The following is a 21153-nucleotide window of genomic DNA, read 5'->3' on the forward strand; positions in this document are numbered from 1 at the left end:
TGGAAAAGGTAAAATTACAATTTCACCAAGATTTTATGTTGCATGTAGACTTTAAGTGATCCATGGGGATGTACGGCATTGTTATTGTCGCTAGACAATGCATTGATAGATATCTGATTCGGTTATTCGAGTCAGAGTTAATCGGATTATTAATCATAACGTTAGTGGGTTACTAGCAACATAATTGAGTTGGTCTTGTACTGTTGCGTTTATTTGACACCGATAGCCCAAACAGTTCAACCCCATCAATCGACCTATTGGGCATTTATTATTACTCTAATTGTAATCTACCATGGTTTCCTAACATATTTACGATCATAATACATTCAAAGTGGTATTTTATCATATTTTCATCAACCGATTAGTATTTCATAATTGCAACCTTTGAAATTATAGAACAGTTTATATAAAACTTCCTCTATTACGCCATCTTTGTAAACCTTACTACTTCTGGCAAATATAGGCCATGTTAAAAGTAGAATGTAGTGTTCATCAATAGGACAAAAAGTGGTTGATTTTAGTACGCAATCGTGTTATACGAACGAAGCAGAGCCAGGTCAGAAACATGATTAAGCGTTTTAAGACACTATTGAAACATGGTTTTTATCGTACGTGAAACACAACCAAAACTTAAACATTTTATTTACCTTTTATTACATTATAACTCAAAATACTAATCCTGTCAAGTTAACATAGACAGCAGCTGTGGTTAAATTAATTCTACGAAAACAACAAAGTTTTAGTTTAACACTATGAAAAACTTGGATTGTGCGCCAGCAGATTCTTTAGAACTCTATTATAAGGTAACAAATGACCATTACTTTATATACCAACTTATGTGTCAAAATAGCTATGGTTCATCCAGTATATAAAAAATGTTATCCTAAAATTTATTTTGAACTTATCTTCTGTTAACAATACATCCAAACTTCCTACAAGCAAACAAAAATATGTTTAGTTGAGTCGTTTTCGGGAGTCTAAAACTATAGTCTTATTTTTATTGAGTATAAACATAGCGCAAATAGTAGTAAGGTATTAGATAACATTCGCCACCATTTTATTTTTTTTAACCATCTGAATTGGAATAAAGTTGATCATGTGTTTTATTTGGTGTAATGAGCTGAGCATAACTAGCCGAGACTCAAACAACCGCAAAAATGAATAAATAATTTCTGAGTAAAACTATAAATCAAGATTTAATCTCTACCTTAGCATCTTGGTACAACTCCAATGTGGGGATAAGCTGATTTTTTCAATCTCTGAGTAATAATTGCAAGATCACCTTTATCCATATTTATACTATCTTAACATAATTCTATAAATACAATATGCATATAAACACTATATATTACCTAAGCTTACTTCACATACATGTACCAGAGTAGGAGCGACCCTTGTGTGTTCCACAAGGGTGAGGGCAATTAAAAAATGAAAAGAGACCTGCATTCTTATCAGTTGCCCAGTAGCTGGAAGGCATACAGTACTATATATATATATATATATATATATATATATATATATATATATATATACAGTACTATATATATATATATATATATATATATATATATATATATATATATATATATATTCTGGAATGGATACGGACAAAAAAGCTCGGTGGTCGAGGTCTATGACTTAAAAGAACTTTTTGCGTTACTTACTTTAACCATAAATGCTAACTTTAAACGTAGTGCTACAGAATTCAAAGGTGCATTGTAGACCATTTTCTACTGCAACAAATTATTAACAAGACACGTGTGTGTGAATTTCAATTCAATGGTCATGAGAATGATTTTTAACTGATAGATTTGTATTAATGATTATATTTTATCCATAACCTATACATAAATATTAGGATTAGGAAAGGAGGTCACAAATATAATTCAGATTCATAAAAATTTTGTTTCAACCCAATTTCACTAAAACGTAACATAATTAGAAACCTCCTAGGTGTTTTATAGTTAGAATACCCCGATAGTAAAGTTATTGCTATTAGCAGATTGTTTGTGTTGTGAATCTATATACATATATTGAAAATAACATTTGTGCATAGCTGCGGAGGGTGTTAAAGTTTACTAAATATGTTTTGTATATATCTAATTTAGAATAAATCACGCAATTTTGCAAAATATTACATATTTAGATGTCTTAATAATTATAAATCGAAAATTTTTGCATTTTATATTCATTAAATTAACTAGTACAAACAATTTAATTCTTATTACCTATTCTCAAGAGTTGAGTAAATTAAATATTTTATTTTTTCAATATTTTTCTTCAGATACTATACGATATACAGATTCCCTCTTATAAACTTACGATTAAAATCACCTTACAGTTAAATAATTATGTAGCACCTGCTACATAAATACAATTTTATATTTAAAAATATGATCTTGCTTTTATACCAGATATTTGCTTCCTCCACTTCTTACATCAGAAGAGTTCGCTATACCACGTGTCGCGTAACAGGCTTCCCTGAAGTTACATGCAGAATTTCATGTCTACAGCTCATTTAATTATTTAGATTACCTGCGTAGACAGACAGAAAGACAGACAGACAACCAATAGCAAAGAAAATAAATGTTTACAACCACCCGGGATAGAAATAGTGTTTGCGTACTTCGTGACATGCTATAATAACGCCCAGCCAAATCCCATGTCCTTAAAGAACTTATTATTTTCTATGTACTGTAGCATGCAAAATGTTTAATACATATGTTACAGCCAAAACAATTAATCCATACGTGATATCCAGTCAGTATTTATAAGAGCAGTGATTTTGGTCAAAGTTATTAGTAACTTTTTATTTATTACTTTACCGGTACTTGTTTATAAAGACGAATGGTTTTTTAAACGGAGGAAATGATAGTATAATATTATTTTACATTGTTGATAGATTTCTGCATTGGTATGCGGTTCGGACATGTGAGCTTGCATTTAAGTACTATCTCGGGGGATGTTTACTTTATTCGCAATAAGTGAAACGTGGACGTCACTGATGCCCGCACTTCCGACCATTTCCTATCGGTGCTATCCGTTGTTCAGTTCCCCTTAGATGATTTAGTACGGAAAATACCGATGGTAAATGCCCTGGCCATAGGTGTGGGGTGGCGCCTTTGGCCTCATACAATGCCATATTAAGTATGGTAATAATGTTCCAATTATATTCTTAGATATTACTTAACCGAATTCTACATAAAAGCACAGTAGAGAAGAATGTCTGGAAATCTGCAAGGAAAGCAATTATTTTTCTATGTTTCAATTGAAATATACATTGTATTCCAAGATAAAAGTGATTATACTCAGGAAAATCTGCCCTTATCTATTGATATGCGTGTTTATGTAATTATTTTCATTAAAGTAACTAACCTTTTTAACAGCATTTGGCATGTATGTAAAGTTCGTAAATATTAATACTTAGTTCTCTATATAAGCATATAAAACTACTCCGTATATGTTGTATTCTACGTTTCTTCATACTTTAGTGTAAGATAAGAAAGTACTACCAACTTGGTTGTAGGAGATAGGAAGGGTTGATAGATATGAGGTTGACTGATGGCCGGATTTTCCTCGCCGTCTGTTTAGGGGATAACATGGGAGAAGTTTCTTCTTTTATCCATAATTCAAAAGCTTATAAAAAAGTCAAGTGTTGTCTGCAACAAATATCACGCACTCTTTTTCCCAGACAATTAAGGGAATTATGGGAGTAAAACAAAACTCAAATTCTTATTATAAATTATTACTTTGGTTCTTTCCTCAATTTTATTAGCAGATAATGGCAGTTGATGCTATTTTTGTCTATAAAGTAATTAAATCTAACAAATTTGTGATGTTCTGTTGCGTAAAGTTCTTCTAAATTTTTCAGGACTTTCAGAAAGTAGTTGTATATTTCTAACACTTAATATTTGTTTTTATGATTGGAATTTGTAAATATTTTGAATGTATTGTATTTCAAGATATATTTAAGCAAGTACTACCGTTATTGTATTAACTAAACAATGGTGATATATGACCTGCTTTGTTTATTATGTTAGTAAGTTATCCAAAAATACTGACTGTTCCAATTATCTTCGTTCGTATTATCGAATTTCATATAACGACTTCATGCTGAATAATCTGCAGAAGAAATCATTGATTAGACTTTGAATATTCCAAAAACCTTATGTATTACCTACGCATTATTTATTACGACTTCAATTCACGGTAGGTGGTGAATCCGAAAACGTAATTAATTGCAAATATTAATTTTCATTTTTGGCCCCACGTTCTTTAGAAATATAATCTGAAATACAATATTATATAGATTATACATATTATTCAATTCCGTTATCCAATTCTGTGTGTATTGAAGAGGCAAATCAAAGCAACAAAACAGCATTTAGAAAACAATCTGCGTACCTCATTTGAAAACGAGTGTTTTCAAATTTGTTACATCCTAGACTACCTTCGTATTAGTATGTTGGATAGACGAGTAGGTTGTAGAGATTTACAAACCTGGTGTTATAGTGTTCAGGTACATTGTACTTTGCCGACTCTCTTATTCTGTCAGATATGTTCTTGCACAGGCCATTACCCCATGAGGACTGGCAACATAAGGCTTAAAAGGAGGTCTGACTCACCTTTTTTTAAATCTTTGTTCGTATTTTGTTCGATCACATAACCTTCAATCGCCTTTATAACTAAAATAGTATTTTTAATGATTTTAAAATTTGTTTTGAATGTTATTGTGGACATTGGTGCAAATTGGGCCTACGTTATTTCTTGCACCTATTATAAACAAAAACTACAGAATAACTAAGGAAATGCATTATTTAATTTGGAAATCTAGCTTTCGATCCACAGTTCACTAAATGTGGAAGTACATTAGTCTGTAACGAAGACATTTATGATTTTTTGATGAACATTTGACACTGTGATGACGAGTGATTTAATATTTTTTACATCCACTTTCATCTTGTAATTGCTCTAGAACTACGACACGAGAGTTTTACACAGTAGTATGAATTTATATTTTTACGTTGATATTTTAAAAACTAAACACTGTTGTTAAAACCATAAAAGTATGATAACACCACACTCCATTGGGACTATGGTACAGTAGAGCTGGCATTCAGTATTGTTCCGTTCAAAGAAAGTTCATTGTGTTTATGCAGTCACAACGTGAAAATAAACTCAATTCCGTTTTACTAGTAGTTAGTACGTTGTGCTCAAACAAAAGATTTTGTTTAAAAACTGTTTAATACAATTTATGAATATTACCATTGATTGTATCAGTTACACAAGAGATAACTCTGTGCATAAATTGAGGTATGGAATAAGTGAGAGCTCTTAGTGATGTAAAAATATCAGATAGTAAATATTTGAACAGTAACAAAGTCGTGTTGGCAGAGCCTCAGCGTAGGACCTCAGAACTAACGGAAATAATTTCCCGGGCCTCGGTACACATGTACACATTACTTTTTTGTATAATTAAATATCATAACATAATATAATATAATTTTTTATTAGTCCTTGCGCTTTCCTACATTGCTCTAACAAGTAATTGTACTTATTATAAAAAATATTTCATTTAAAGCATTGCTCTAAATGGAGAACGTTACTGCTTAAATACGGTTCTTGATTACGGTAAATACGATTCATTTCAGGTGACTTAACACGATAAAAGACTGGAAATTTGTGGATGTGCAGCAACAGCGAGCTCGACCTTTGACGTGATCTGCTTCACAGCCCGCTTGTGATAATTACTTTGTTCTATATGTGTAATTGGACGAATTAAAAGGGTCCATTACTTAATCATTTAACTGCATTTCGCGTACTTCGTTATTAACTTCATCAACAAATCATGAGCGGACTATAATAATACAATTATGTAAATGGAAATAAATCCATAGCATTAATAAAATAATAGTTAATTAGAAAGAAAGTTAATTAAATATAGATCTTAAATTAGATTATTTCTTTGTCTAACACTAGCTAACAGTAAAAATACCTGGTTAGTCACATTTGCAAAGTACTTGGACTAGCGTAAGGAATTAAGTCTAATGGTTTTCCAACTACTAATATTGTTTCACATGAAAAACATTAACATGAGTACTAGACGCAAAATGAGGAATGAGGCACCGATCAAAAAATAAACCTGCACTTATGGCCGTAACGCAAGAAATATTTGATATTAGCTGCCTCGTAGGTCCAGATGGCCAGGATCAGGCATATTCCTCCTTTGTGGGTCAGGTGGCGCGAGCGAAATGGTCGGTTCATAATAAAGTTCCGTTCAAAAGACGGCCCATCAGTGTTATTACGGAACTGATACCTGCAATAACATATATGTGGATTTGATGATTGACATCACAGCTTATAAGTTATGATTTACTAATACTTCTCTACAAAGTAAGTATGTTTAGTCTAAGTAATCTAAATAGTTAACTATTGAGACTGTAATTTATATAGCTTGACAGCTTTTTAACGTATCACAGTTTGCTGAGACGTAAGGTTTTTGAATGATTGCCCAGCCATTATAGGTGTAGACTGTATTAGTGTAGCTGATTGATGCTGCTTGTGACTGAATGATCGGATAAGATAAATAACTGGTAAGACGGAGTCGGCAGATAATAATGGAATGGTTTATTAACCTTACCTTTGAACGTGATTATGCTTATCTTAAAAATCATAAATAGTCGAATACGGAAAAGACTAAAATAATTTCTTGCCCAATTTTCAGTATACTGTCTACTGAATGTTTTAACATTCAGATTTTGTAGAAAATTAAAAACTATTACATGACCAAGAACTTTTTGTAAGAAAATTTAAACCTTGTTACTTGCCTAAAAGGGACATAAAGAAGCCATACACAACACACATAAGCCGGCCGAAGAGCCAGATGCCGATGCCAGTGTTCAGGGGTTGCCGAGGATGGACACTGAGAAGTCTGACAACACCAGGTTGAACAAGATCACGTTCAGAGGAGTCCATAACTGGAACAACCAAATACACAAAGACAAGGAATGCGAGAGGCCTCTAATATTTGTCCTCAATTAAAGTTAAATATGCTGTTTAAAGAGCATAAGTTTATATGACCCTGTGAACTTCTCACACTGTATACACAATTAACGTCACTAAAAGGGAAGACTTGTAAATGTACTAAATAATACTTGGTTTCAACAGACAAGTGCTAAAATTACTAGTTCAGTAAAATACAGTTACTGCAGCTCCAAAGAGTTCATATACCTTCTCGTATCAAGGACATTATCCTCGAAACATATAAAAAGTTTAAAAGTATAGCATATTTTATGTATATATTTCATATTTCATCCCCATTCTATAAGTCTATAATCCAAATTTGATCAAAACTCAAAAGAATACCTACTGAAGAAGTCCAGTTATTTTCATCCAAGGAGATATAATTTTTGAATCGAAATAAGTTGTACTTGTTGTTATTTAAATTTCATGCATATTCTGAAAATCACTCTATAAATTATGAAATATAGTGTTATTACTTTTAAACTACCATTTTACTAAAACAACTCTTGCTGTATTAACAAATTCTAAAATATTTTGTTCCTTTACAGTTAGAGCACGATTCCTTAAATCTGCTCAATTTAGTAGCGACAACTAAGCACTTTTACACCAACGGTTTATTCAAATTTATCACAGGAAATCCTTAATAACATGTATTTTGCGTTGAAATTTACATAAAAAGCCTTCTACGCCTGGAAGGAAATATGTTTCAGACGAAAAATTATAAATTATCATCCAACTAGTAGCCTACTGGGAACTCCCTATGCAATCAATAATAGTAATTTATTGGTGAAAACATAGCATGTTTAGTTTGCCCAACTCTATTAAAATCCAGTAAGTACAAGGAATTCCAAGTCATCCATATGAGTAATTTACTCAGGAAAACTTAGTTTTTAGTTTCTACAATTCCCTCCACTATAACATCCAGCAAGTATAGGGAATAAAAAAAATAATTATTTAGGACTAACATAGTTGTTTATTTTGCACTCTTCTAACATACAGCAAATACCGGAATATCAAATCCTTTACAATAGTAATTTACCCAGGACAAAATAATGTTTTAGTTAGCGTAATTCCTGCATCTGTAACATTCAGCAGGTGTTGGGTATCTCAGACCATTCCCAAGACTAGGAAAAACTAGGTCTTTAGTTTGCAAAACTCCAGCCTGTATAACATAAAGCAACATTATTCCAAACTATCTACAAGAGTAATTATTTTAATTACTAACTTAGCCCCCATTTAAAATTTCACATTGAAGTGCATCCTAATTACACCAGTGTCAGTTATGATGACAGAGTTGTGCGAACATAACAAACTAATTTATTCTGAAGAAATGACTATTGTGAATGGCCTGGAATTTCAAGTATCTCCTAGATTGTACAGTGGCAGAAATTCTGAAAATTAAAAATCCTAGTTTTTATTGAAATTCACATAAAAAATTAATACAAAATTCCTTTTACACTGAAATATGAGGTATATGTGGAATCAGTGTTCAAAATGGAAACTCATAAAGTTTTATATTAATTCAGGTATATCTAATCCATTATTAGTGGAAAAGTACCATTCATATTGCAGCTGAATCAATGGCCAACTGAAGAGCTGAACTCTGAGATGATCTAAAGACTATTATGATTAAAGCTTCTTTTGTGTAAAACAAACTGTGTAGCTATCAAGATAGAAATCTAGGATCTATAGTATTTAGATATTTTTTACCAGTTGCGAAACTTATTGATCTATTGTGTCTAAATATATTCATTAAGTTTAATTCAAATCAGCTAGAAAGTCAGTAGAATGTCTCTAATCTAAAAGTTTTGATGTGATAAGTTTGTTTGTATATTTGACTTTAACTCTACGCTCAGCTTCTAGAAACTAAAAATTCGCAGAAATTGACTGAACCATCATGAACTGTTTAAATTTGTTTAGATGAGACCTAGGGTCTCTAATAGAAAAATTGCGCTCCCCTACTGAGTGATATCAATTCCATGGTCGGATATCAACCATCATACATTTAAAGCATACGTATGAATCTACGTATAATCTCTCTCGAGATAGCTTTCCACACGATACATTTACATTCTATTCATTCAACATTTGTCAACAGAAGTCATTCATGAACTTCAACAACCGATTTCATACAAATACTAACATTTGTCAGGTTATTTCGTTTAATAAAATATTCAGTTCTCGTTGGAATGATATCGGAATTTTTGATAACACTTGATAAATAGCTCTGCAAAAATTATCTCGAACCCTGTCGTTTATATGAAAAGCTGGATTAATGTCAAAATATTTCATCATAATATAATGATTTATCACGCAATATTTTACATCTTACAAAGTGGGATTCTTCGAAAAACTTGAGAAAAACTTGCTCTTCGATAAATACTAGACTATTAGACTATTTCAACTATAAACAACGAAAATGTATTTCTATACATATATGTATATACATCTCTAAATATAAATGAAAGCATACGTTTTTGGAGTGTAATATGTGGTAACGTGTGTATAACACATATGATCTTTATATACTGAGATACAATTCTGTAACTTTCCACATGGTTTAAAGTAGGATCTTCTATCAGATAACTGGGTTCCTTATGTTGACTTTGCATACAAAATCAGGCTACTAAAATGGTCATCATGGTATTATTTTAAGGAATCGTTCTATATTACCGAACACTACCCGCGAGCAACAATTTGAAACGTGGCTCCAGAAACCTTATCTTAAGTATCTTAATCTTGTTGGCCATCTCGGTTTCATTCTAATATAGTGGCCGTTTAAACTTAAAAATTCACAACTCTTATGACCCCAGAGAAAAACGTGTTCTGGAATGCTTATAATATAGGCTATATCCTATACTTTTTGGAGCAAAAATTTGTAATTTAAAATTCTCATTGAGATGCAAATTACATGTATATCCCATAATAATTAAATTATACATTTTTCAGTTGTCACAAAATTTACCCCCTCTTCCTACTAAACTTCATGCAGACACTAGTCCTGTCCGTTTTCGCCTACTGTTTCCCAGCCTACGGGAATAGCATTTCTTGAGAAGACATGCATCGCATTCAAAAGTTGCAAAACTCTGTAATCCGTTTCATTTTTAATTTTAATTTTCATGTATATGTTGTATGTGACGATAGTTGTTCTGAAAAGCAGTTGTTCTGTATGTAACTGAGAAACGATTGATGAAAATAAAGACAACATTATTATTATTATTAAACGGGCATGAGAATTTTTGTTTGTTTTTAAATTTTAATTATTAGATGTCATGTGATTATAAGTTGAATCATAATAGTATACTAAATGCACATAATAGATTCATAATAAGCCACTAAAGTATGTAAACAGTAGTTCAAGAATCAAGAATCTTTATTGTCGGCCCACAATAACTGCATTGACAATGTCATCAGATGGTTTATACATATACACAGTATAACACCAACATTAAAGAATAAAATAATACATACTACATACTTATGGTAAATAGTACAAGTCACAAAGCATAAAAACTAAAAGAATAAATTGTCTACATTACAAGAAAGCATTTCGTCTACTGTATAAAAAGCTTTTTGTCTTAACCATTTGAGCAAAGCATTTTTAAATTTTGTGCAAGGAACATCTTTGGCCGTTAAAGGTAGCTTATTAAATAATTTTACACCAACATAAAAGTATGTGTGGTGGGTCTTAGTTAGCCTAGCGTATTCTAAGTCAATAAGGTCTCGATATCTGGTGGAATAATCATGACTAGAGTTTCTAAGACTAAGTGTTTCAAGATTTTCTTTAACAAACATTAAACTTTGAAATATAAACATACAAGGTACAGTAAGAATATTATGTTCTTTAAAAAAAGGTTTACATGAGTCACTAAAGGCTATATTGAAAATTGTGCGTAAAGCTCTCTTTTGGCATAGAAAAACCTCCTTAGCACCAGTTGAATTACCCCAGAGGAGAGTTCCATACAGAAGATGTGAGTGGAAAAGTGCAAAGTACGCTTTTAATAGCAATGTGAAGCTAGTACAAGTTTTGAGTTTTTTTAACAGAAAAATTACTCTGGATAAACGGGTACAAAGAATATCTGTGTGATTTTTCCAGGTAAGCTTAGTGTCCAGGTTGATTCCAAGTAGCTTAACAGAGTTATGTATAGAGTTATTTCTTAAACTAAAATTAATATGTTCAGTCTTATCTTCGTTAATTTTTAAGCCATTAGCGGAAAACCAGAGGTCAGACCTTTCCTTCATGTAGCCAATCATAGCCGAGTTAATTTCAGAGAGCAAGTTAGAGCACATCAAGGTAGTGTCGTCAGCGTAGAGTACACTTTTATTAGGCACAAATTTGGGAAGATCATTGATGAAGACCGTGAATAAGAAGGGACCCAGAACAGAGCCCTGGGGGACCCCGCTTATAACCTGCTTAAGGTCCGACCTCTGATCACCTATTTTAACAAACTGGTACCTATTACTAATATACGACATAAATAGTGAAAGCTCATTGCCCTCAATTCCATAGTAATTTAGTTTTCTGATAAGCTCTTGGTGGGGCACAGTGTCAAAGGCCTTGGTTAGATCTAAGAGTAAGGCACTAACTTCTTCTTTTTTTTCAAAACTATGAATAATGTATGACACCACACTTTCAACAGCCTTAATAGTGGATAAATTATGTCTAAAACCAAATTGTGCTGACAGAAGTAATTGATTTTGTTCAAAGTAATGTTCAATCTGACATTTAATAATACTTTCAAATAATTTAGATATAACTGGTACCAAGGCGATAGGTCGATAATTATTTACATTAGTTCTGTCTCCCTTTTTATATATAGGCACAGTTACTGTTACTTTTAAGCATTGCGGAAAGACTCCGGTGTAAAACATCCAGTTTATAAGATAAGTTAAAGGATAAAATATTTCCCTAATTATTTCTTTAAGTATAAAATTAGATAGTCCAAATACATCCTCAGCCCTGGAGTTACTTAGCCTAATAACAGTTTTTAAAATATCAACAGGATTTACAGTATGCCATTTAAAAGGCAGAGCCTTTGGATTGTTTACACCGGATGACTCCAGCATGTCACTTGCACTAGCTAAATTTAGACTAACATTATCATTAGGCCTATTGACATAATTACAAATATTGATAAAATAATTATTAAAATCATTGACAGATATGGGGGGTTCGGTCTGGCATTTCTTAGGGGTGCGCCTTGTTTCATTATTAATCACAGTCCAAGCTGCTTTGCACATGTTTTTTGACCCTAATATAAATTCAACATTAGCATTCTTTTTTGCTATGTCTGTTTGGGCACGATAAAACTTTTTAATCCTTTTGTGGACCTCCAATAAATCAGGATTAAGTTTACACTTATCATGACTTACATCTAGTAGTAACTTGATTTTAGTTAAAAAAGGTGTGTACCAATTTTTGGACTTCAAGATCTTATTGCTAGGATTCTTATTTTTAACTTTTTTCAAAGGACAGCACTCATTAAAATAGTGAGACACAATCTCCATAAAATTATTAAAGGCTACATCAAAGTTTTCAGCAGCTACAATTACTTTATTCCAATCAATATTACTTAGCCTACATTTAAAATTCTCAACATTAAAATCGTTTAAAACTCTAACACTAATGTTTGACTGTACAGATTTATTGGTAGGTAGAGAAGAGTTACGCAAAGAAGTACAAGAAAGTTTAAGTCTCAAAAGCAAGCCTAAATGATCAGATATATGACATTGTACTGTATCACAGCTAAACATTGTCGGATGCAGGTTGGATATAAAATTATCCAAACATGAGTCCCCTCTAGTGGGAAGGTTATTGAGGCAAAAACAGTCAAAAGATTTCAGCATATTAATAAACTTAACTGACATTGAGCAACGTTTCCTGAGATCAATGTTTATATCACCAGCTATGACAATCTTAAAATTACGGTACTTAACATTATTGCTAACAAAATCAAGAAGTTGAGTTAGTTTATCAACAAAAAGTTCAATGGAAGAGTCAGGGGTACGGTATACAGACACAATCAATAAACTTATACTTAAAAAAACAATCATTACAGCTTCAAATAGTTTTGTTTCATAAATAAAATCAACATTTACGACCGAAAAAGGGTGTTCAAAAGTCTCCCGTACAAAAATTGCACTTCCACCATATGAAGAAGTCCTGCAAAAACTAGTTATGTATCATCATGCAAAAAACAAAAAAAACTTCTAGATGAACATCCTAAGATTTTTCCTTTCCTATTTAGCATTATGTTTTTTTGTTAATATTTATTCAATAATTCTTTTTGAACAAAATTTATGTCTTAATAAGAAAAATCTAATCAATTATTAGTAATTTTTTTACTTCTTTTGGCAGAATATGGATACATGTTTAGCACGGGGGAAGAGCTTTCGTTTCGCGTCACAGAACGTAACCAATCACGACTGTTTGCTCTGTAGCCGCTAGGGGCGGAACTATCGTGGCCATTTTGATGTCAGTTCAGTGCATTTGTCTGCCCAGTGGCTATCCAGGCGTGGTAATGAGAGGTTATTGACCCTCCTTGTTGAAGTTACTTTGTATTTTGGCGAGATTTGGAAGTATGTCATTGACAAGGGAAATCTTTCGTTTAGCGTCATGGAACATCACGCATGTTTATGTTTTCCATATGCTTTCAAAGTAAAATTAAAACCGAAACCTGAAGAAACCGTTATATAAACATCTGATCTCAACTAACAGATGTTGAATTTAATGAAAAGTCTCTTAGGAGAGATGGAATGGGAAATATACACCTGAAAAACGTACATGATATATGATAAGGAAAGTAAAAAAGCTACTAATCAAGTACTGTTTTACATTGATTTGTTTTCTAACTGTTCAATCATTTTACTTATTTTATTATTATTATTTATATAAATATTGTCCGAAATATCGTATCGTGTGAATGTATCCCTGCTTCTGCAGACTTTCCTCGGTTATGACATTTTTCAAATAAGGCTACTTAAGCTTCAATTTAAAAAGTGTCAAAATGCACAAAATTAATTCATAAGCTGCTATTAGTAGCTATGTGCACATGAACACACTAAAGAACTTCCGACGCCAAACAATCGTAACAACGAGACTGAAATATACGGTGAAATACTGGTTTGGATATATCTACGAACTACTAAGTTATTTATTAATGAATCCGACGTAAAACTGATGCAATTACTGAATCATCGTATTTGTAGTTCATGGGATTCTAAATTGAATTTCAGCAAGTCTAATATCAATTCCTATTCCAGTTCACCGCTAGTTTCTTCCTGACGGGATGTAAAAAAAAGATAAAAAATAAATTTATTAGATCCTTTTAGCTAGCAAAGCCGTACGGTAATTTAATCCTGGAAGAACATTATTCTTTCTGTTGATAATATTTATAACCATTATTCCATTACATTGACCCTTACCTTTCATTCACTTAAAAAATAAATTACGTAAAAACAGATGTTAATAAAGTTTACCTCAAGAAATATCGTAACCAATGATTAATAATTTGTAAAAAATTAATTACATTTAAAAATTTCAAAGGATAAAAACATAAGTACAACAAGATATGGAACAATAATATATGCTGTGTTTACAAGACGTTTCGAAAAATTTTATTCCAGAGTTTTTATTTCTGATTCAGTTATCAAACCAATAATTTCATTTTTAGAATAAAATATCAATGAAAATAAAGTAATTATTTCGGAAATACAAAATGCGAAAATGTTACTGACCAAACTATAGGAACTAATATAAACGATAATAAAGAAAATGTATAAATATTCATTAGGTACCTTAATATTTAGATGTCGGTGATCATTGTAATAGGCTGTATGAAATGTAAAACATATAAAAGTAATATGTGTAGTATTAATAGAAAGTATACAACCGTCTTATTTTCAAGAATAATAACCATTTAAAAATTAGAAAACGTACTTTTATAAGATATATTCATAGCCTGTTCAAAAAGTAGTCACTTTTGTCGGTCAGTTCCGTAAATGCCTTTCCATTCTTTTCGAGACTGTATTTCATATATATTAATTATTAATACCATACATTTTAATTTTGAATATTCCTATATTTATATACCACAACAGTAATTATTTTATGTTTTATAATATATGAATAAAAGTGTAAAAACAACCTGTCATAAATTTCATGTTGAATCCAACATTAAAAATTTAATTTGATAAAATTATAATCCATTGCATTTGAAATTGTCAGTCATCAAATTATGAAAATCATACAATGTTTTAATACAAGCCGCTAACCTTCCAGAACTCGTTAAGCACTCAATAATTATATTCATTGTGAAATTCTACATGATCAATTAAATTTTACGTTTTATGTTTTGAACAGTTTTCAGAAAACACAAACTGGTTTTTTTATTTATCACTTCCATTATACTTTTTCCTTTATTTGATTTGACAAAAAAAGCAACAAGTAAATCTAAGAACAAAAATTTAAAAACGGCGAAAAATTTTGTCATGACATCTATTTGTTTCATATACATTTTAATAAGATCAATAATACTGCAGTTGTTTCCTATTGTTTAAGAAAAGTAGACAGAACGCGTACATTCGCATATGAATATATTCTAGGTGAACTTCCAGTTATTATATGAAGTATGTTGTCAGTATAAATTAGACACTGCATATGGATATTTGCGTATGAATAAGGACAAAATTATCTTGTGATTCGAAACGACTTGAGTGAAATCGTACTTCCCCATCTATGTGTTTAGTCTCCATATATTATTTTCATTTGAGCTAATAAATTTAACTCATATAAACATAATTCGAAATTTCATTGGAGGAGGAGCTCTTTTTATTGGAAAACAAATTACAGCCTTAAAAAATACACAATTATTCAATAATTTTCAATTTATTTCAATTGCTTTTCGACATCCAAGATACAATAGACATGAAAATCTTTGTGAAGTAAATAAAAAAAGTTTTGTAGAATTGTTTAATTTCTTTTAAAACAATAATTAACACATAGTGTTTTTTTTTTTTTTTTTTTTTTTTTTTTTTTTTTTTTTTTTTTTTTTTTTTTGTAGTTCATTCAATAAATCGCCAAAATTATCTTGTTACCGCCTTGCCCTGTACAACGTGTCAACCTATGAGTGAAACATAAAATGTTGTTTAGTTTAGTAGAGCAAATAATGAATTAAAACTATTTTTAATCCTTTTTACCAATACTTAATCTTCATATGTTTCAATCTAATATTTGTGAAAATTATATTTAGAAAAACATTTTCAAAAGGAACAAATAATATTTTGGTATGTTTCTTTAATAGTATCGAGGAAAATAGTTGAACGCTATAGCAAAAATATAACAGGATACTTGAGACTATTATAAAGTTATAGATGGTTGAAACTATGACAGAATAAATATGACATATATTAGATCCCTGGGTCAAAAAGTTTGGTAATCTTGTCTTCGCTGGTACGTAAAGGGTCGTAAAAATTCGAATAATGGCTGACAACTATTAATTTCAAATAGCTATTATTTAAACTATATAGACCGTAGGCCCTTATATAGGTTTTAATGCTAATATGTTAATTGGAGCCATCTTTTCATGGAATTTCCGAAGATATTTTTGAATTGTAGCCAATCAAAACCAATGGAATTTGAATAGAAGTTATCTTGGAATAAATATTAAGAGATTTGGTATTTTGAAAATTGTTATCAAACATTTAGAAGGAAAACATAAAACTTGCTTAAATATCGATCTTTTATTTGATAATAAATGTATTAATGAGTAGAACTGTAACACAAATGCATGCAAAATCAAGGAAAGTGTATTGATATGGAATATATTCTGGGAATCACTACCTCATTTACACTTTTAGCTTTAATTGTAGCACCAGTTTAATTTATAGTAGATGCACTTTCCTCATTTATTTCATGATGCTAATACTCGTGCCTGTTTTAATTAAGTAAAATAACAAAGTAAAACTGTTGCATTAACAAATTTGACTCGAACCCTACATTCCATACTTGGTGGTCTTAAAACATTTTTCATCATAATATTTAAGAACTAGAAGAAATTGTATGCAGATTTAATCTAAAAAACGTTAAAATGAAGGTACTAATAAAAGAACTGTGTTGAGCACAGCGAGCGAACGTCACAACCAATAGTTAACTTACACATTCTTTTCGTGGTCTACGCGCAAATGTGTCTATTCTCTATGGTTTCAAAGAACCCTTCAGTAAACGCTAGTTCTTCATCTTTTAAGAATATTAAATATTAGGTTATTAGTAAGGTTTTCCCTTTTTATTCTATGTTTTTATATAAAAACATACCTCATACTACTATATAAAATTTGCAATAATACATTTTACAATGCATTAGTACATTTTACACTTAGTTTAATGGACTCACTAAGCCTTTGAAGCGATTCGAGAACAAAGAGAAATGAAACACAGGTCAGCGGGCACACTGTTAGTAGGCTACATAATTGGTTAGGAGAGATGCACCTAAATACCCACTCTGTATGCACATGATAAAGAGCTGTTACAGGTGGGAACGAAACCGGTTATTTGTTACGTGTCCTTAATGACAACTGGGCTTCCGCTAACTAACAGAAATGGTGCAGTGAACATTAACTGTGTTAAAAAATTATTACATATATCTTCTAGTATTAAGAAAAGTTTCTACAGTACTACACAAGCAGTAAGTAAAACTTTGAGTAAATCCTGCCATGAAAAATATTTTAAGGTTCTATTTAGTTCTTATAATTAACAGAAAACATTAATGGAATTTGTTTTTAATAATGGCACATTTTAGACTGAAAACAGAATTGACATAAAATATTGTTGATGTTAATAAAATCCAAAATTATATTCATGAACATGTAATTATAAAAATTAATATGGTAGTCTTAAAAAAACTGATTTTAGCCAAATATCCGATTGACCATCAAAATAGAAATCTTTATAATTGAATTGTAGTCAATCTGGCGATATTAGGGTACACCCTTTATAGTAACACAAATAACAAATTGTATCATCGGATTAATTTTTTAGAATAAATACGTTTTTAATAATTTTAGGCTTCATGTTATTATCAAAAATAAATTCTAGATTATATAACGGGGTCAGCGTTAATGAAGATCATTACTCAGAGGACTAGATAAATTTTACTTGGCTATCTGTGAATACGCGTAAGCTAAACCTAATTTCCTAAATTTAAAGATTTAAATCACCAATAGACTTCCAATTTAGTATATTTTGCTATAGTGGGCTATCTTAATTCTTTTGTTGTATGCATATCTATATATGTGTTTACCTCTCTGTCAAAGCTCAGAAATCTAATGTTGCAAATATTCTTTTACAAAAATTTTAGCTATTAGTTTATATAATTTTTCTAGTCTAACATGTGCAATGATTTAAAAAAAGGATTAAACGATCACTAATTCATTTCAAGGCCACAATTTTCAAATTAAGATAGCTCTAGGTTATATTTGTACTCTTACATTAAACGATTTTACCAAGATATTATTCTGTTTTGTATAGTAATAATATTTTACATGTAACTCAAAAAAATGAAATACCAATCCATATTTTTCGTCTTTTTAAGCCCACGAACAATACGTTCAAATATGGAACATGAAAATGGAGTTTCGAAACATGATGTATGGTCGATAATTTTAACCTCCACGACAATAATATTGTGTAATTATAAACATTAGTACGTGGCAGTAAACAGTGGCAGGAACGTAATTGTTTTCTCGACAAACAGAGAGGAAAGGTGGGAAGAGAACGCTGAAGTAAGGAGGCATTAAGATTCTCTGAGCCGCACAACCAAGGAGATGTTATTACGACACAGAGTTGTCTAATTAGGCGACAAATTGTCTGCTTCAGTGCTCGTGGTGTGACTTCACCGCCTCGGCTCCAACCCTCCGCTTTCTTCTCAAGATTACAATCCGATTTTGAAATACTTCACCCTTCTTTTCTTTTTATCTCATTCAAGATTTCGCTAAAAAATCATTTAAGGCAGCCATTACCCAGGCTGTTTCTTGTTTATTTTTCATAAACAATCAATATGAAAAATTAAAGGAACTTTTAACAAACGTTACTCTTTGATTTATTTTGTGCTCTATAATGATATAATATAGTAAACCTCTCATAATAAACTAGCATGATGTAAGTGTGAAATTAAATTTTAAAGCGTTACTCAATGTGTTTTCTTATTGATGTAAATAAGCGGAAGGTTTAGGGCTTAAGAATGTAATTTTGGAGGTATTAACTTCCTTTCGTGAATAATTTTTAGTTTAATCCCTTAAGAACAGCGTTCTACTTCGCACCCTGTTATGCCTTTAACTTTAATCCTAGCTTTATGGGAGATGTGTTAATAATGGGAGAGCCGATTACTGAGCAGTGTAAAACGTCAGGCTTTAGATCTGAGTTAGAAATAGTGCAGGTTCAAATCCTCTCTGTCACCGTGTAGCTTTTTGTCAGTATACCTCTGATAATGGAACTACTAAAGCGTAACATGAGAATTCAATTTCAAATCATTATTCAATATGTTTATCTTATTGATGTAAATATGTCAAGAGTATAGGGCTGCAGGATGTGCGATTGAAATTACTCTAACTATACCTTAAGAACCGGCTTTCATGGAATAATTTTGAGTTTATCTAGTAAGTATATCGTCCACTTCACACGCCTTATTTTTAATCATATAATTATGGGAAATTTTTAATTAATTGTAGTGCTGATTGCAGAGAGGTCTAAGACGTCGGACTGTGGGTCTGAGTTAGAGATAACGCAGGTTAAAATGCTATCTGTGAACTTTGCACTTCTTGTCAGTACCATCGATCTTGTAGTGTATCGACTTTCTCTTTTAATCTGTTTGTTAAGACCCTTGCAGAGGCCGATGAGGAAGGGATTGGCCATAATTTCAAAATAATATATTATTAATACGCTATCCCCTATTTAAAATGTCTTATAAATATAATACTCTTGAAAAAGGGAAAAGTCCGCATGAGAACTAACATTGTTTTTGGGGGTTTTGAAACTATGAGTAGATGAGCATCAATATAGCCCCTTAAACCCTTTATTAAGACAATTTATTACTGTATGATTTAAATAACATAAATGTGACAGTAATATTATTAATAAGCTAATTTCAAACATGGAAATTAGCCGAATATTAATTGCTGTGTAAATCAGACAGCAAGAATAATAATTTTGACAAACATTAATTTTAATCTTTTCTAGTTTCTAAAGTGAAAAATAATAAAACAAACTCATACAGACATAGACAGTAAACTCTAAGGGTTTTGCGAACCTATTATTTTGTGAAAAATTTCAATGGGCATATTTATGAAATAACCTATAGTTTGTAAACCGCAAGGGGCAAGATTTTTTATCCACAAAAAAGCCAAGAAAAAGCTAAAAACCATTGCAGTTTTCTTGTACTAACAGTATACAAATAAGTATTGATATTCTTCGATAATTACATACTGAAACACATAAATATTTGTAGTAATAACTATTGTAGCGACATTTGGATTCCTGTTGCAGGGAATGTTAAGGAATTTTGCGTCATGTGTAATGTTCTAATTGGGAATTTATTGCTCAAACGTTTCCTCAAAACTGTAATTCTATCAGCTGAATTAATTGGTTTTGAGGGTTAAAGTGTTCCTTTTTATTGTGTGATTTATTCACAGTTAATATTATATTAATTTTTAGCATTTTTTATAGAAACATCTGAAAACCTTTTAATGAAGATAATTTTAAATCACTTTCCCTTACATTATTTACTTAACACCTTCACTGCGGGTCTATCTTGAGTATGAAGTATCGTAATAAGACAGAAAGTGAAAACAGAAAGTGCCCTAGAACGACTGTCGCAGCCAAAATGCTAAATGATAAGCAATAATACCCTGCGATATTGTAAATGTCCTTTAGGAGATATGAATTTTCTGTTCCACACACTTAGGGGATGTAATTTGCATAATCATGCAAGAGGGGCAGATAGGGCTTGAGCAGACTTACTAATCAGGCGGATATGCCTATAGAATTTATAACGCTTTACGTGATTTGCTTTCAAATGTTTGCTTTGTCTGATTTGCTCATCACATTGTAATTAAGTAATATATACCACAGTAAACAGA

At 31.2% G+C, this 21153-nt stretch overlaps 1 pseudogene; it reads right to left on the reverse strand.

Annotated features, from left to right (window-relative positions):
* Nucleotides 1–6129: 6129 nt before the first annotated feature.
* On the reverse strand, nt 6130–19930 carry LOC124358426 (annotated as a pseudogene).
* Nucleotides 19931–21153: the final 1223 nt, after the last annotated feature.

This window comes from Homalodisca vitripennis, chromosome 3 (genome assembly GCF_021130785.1).
Source record: "Homalodisca vitripennis isolate AUS2020 chromosome 3, UT_GWSS_2.1, whole genome shotgun sequence".
Taxonomy (NCBI): Eukaryota; Metazoa; Arthropoda; class Insecta; order Hemiptera; family Cicadellidae; genus Homalodisca; species Homalodisca vitripennis.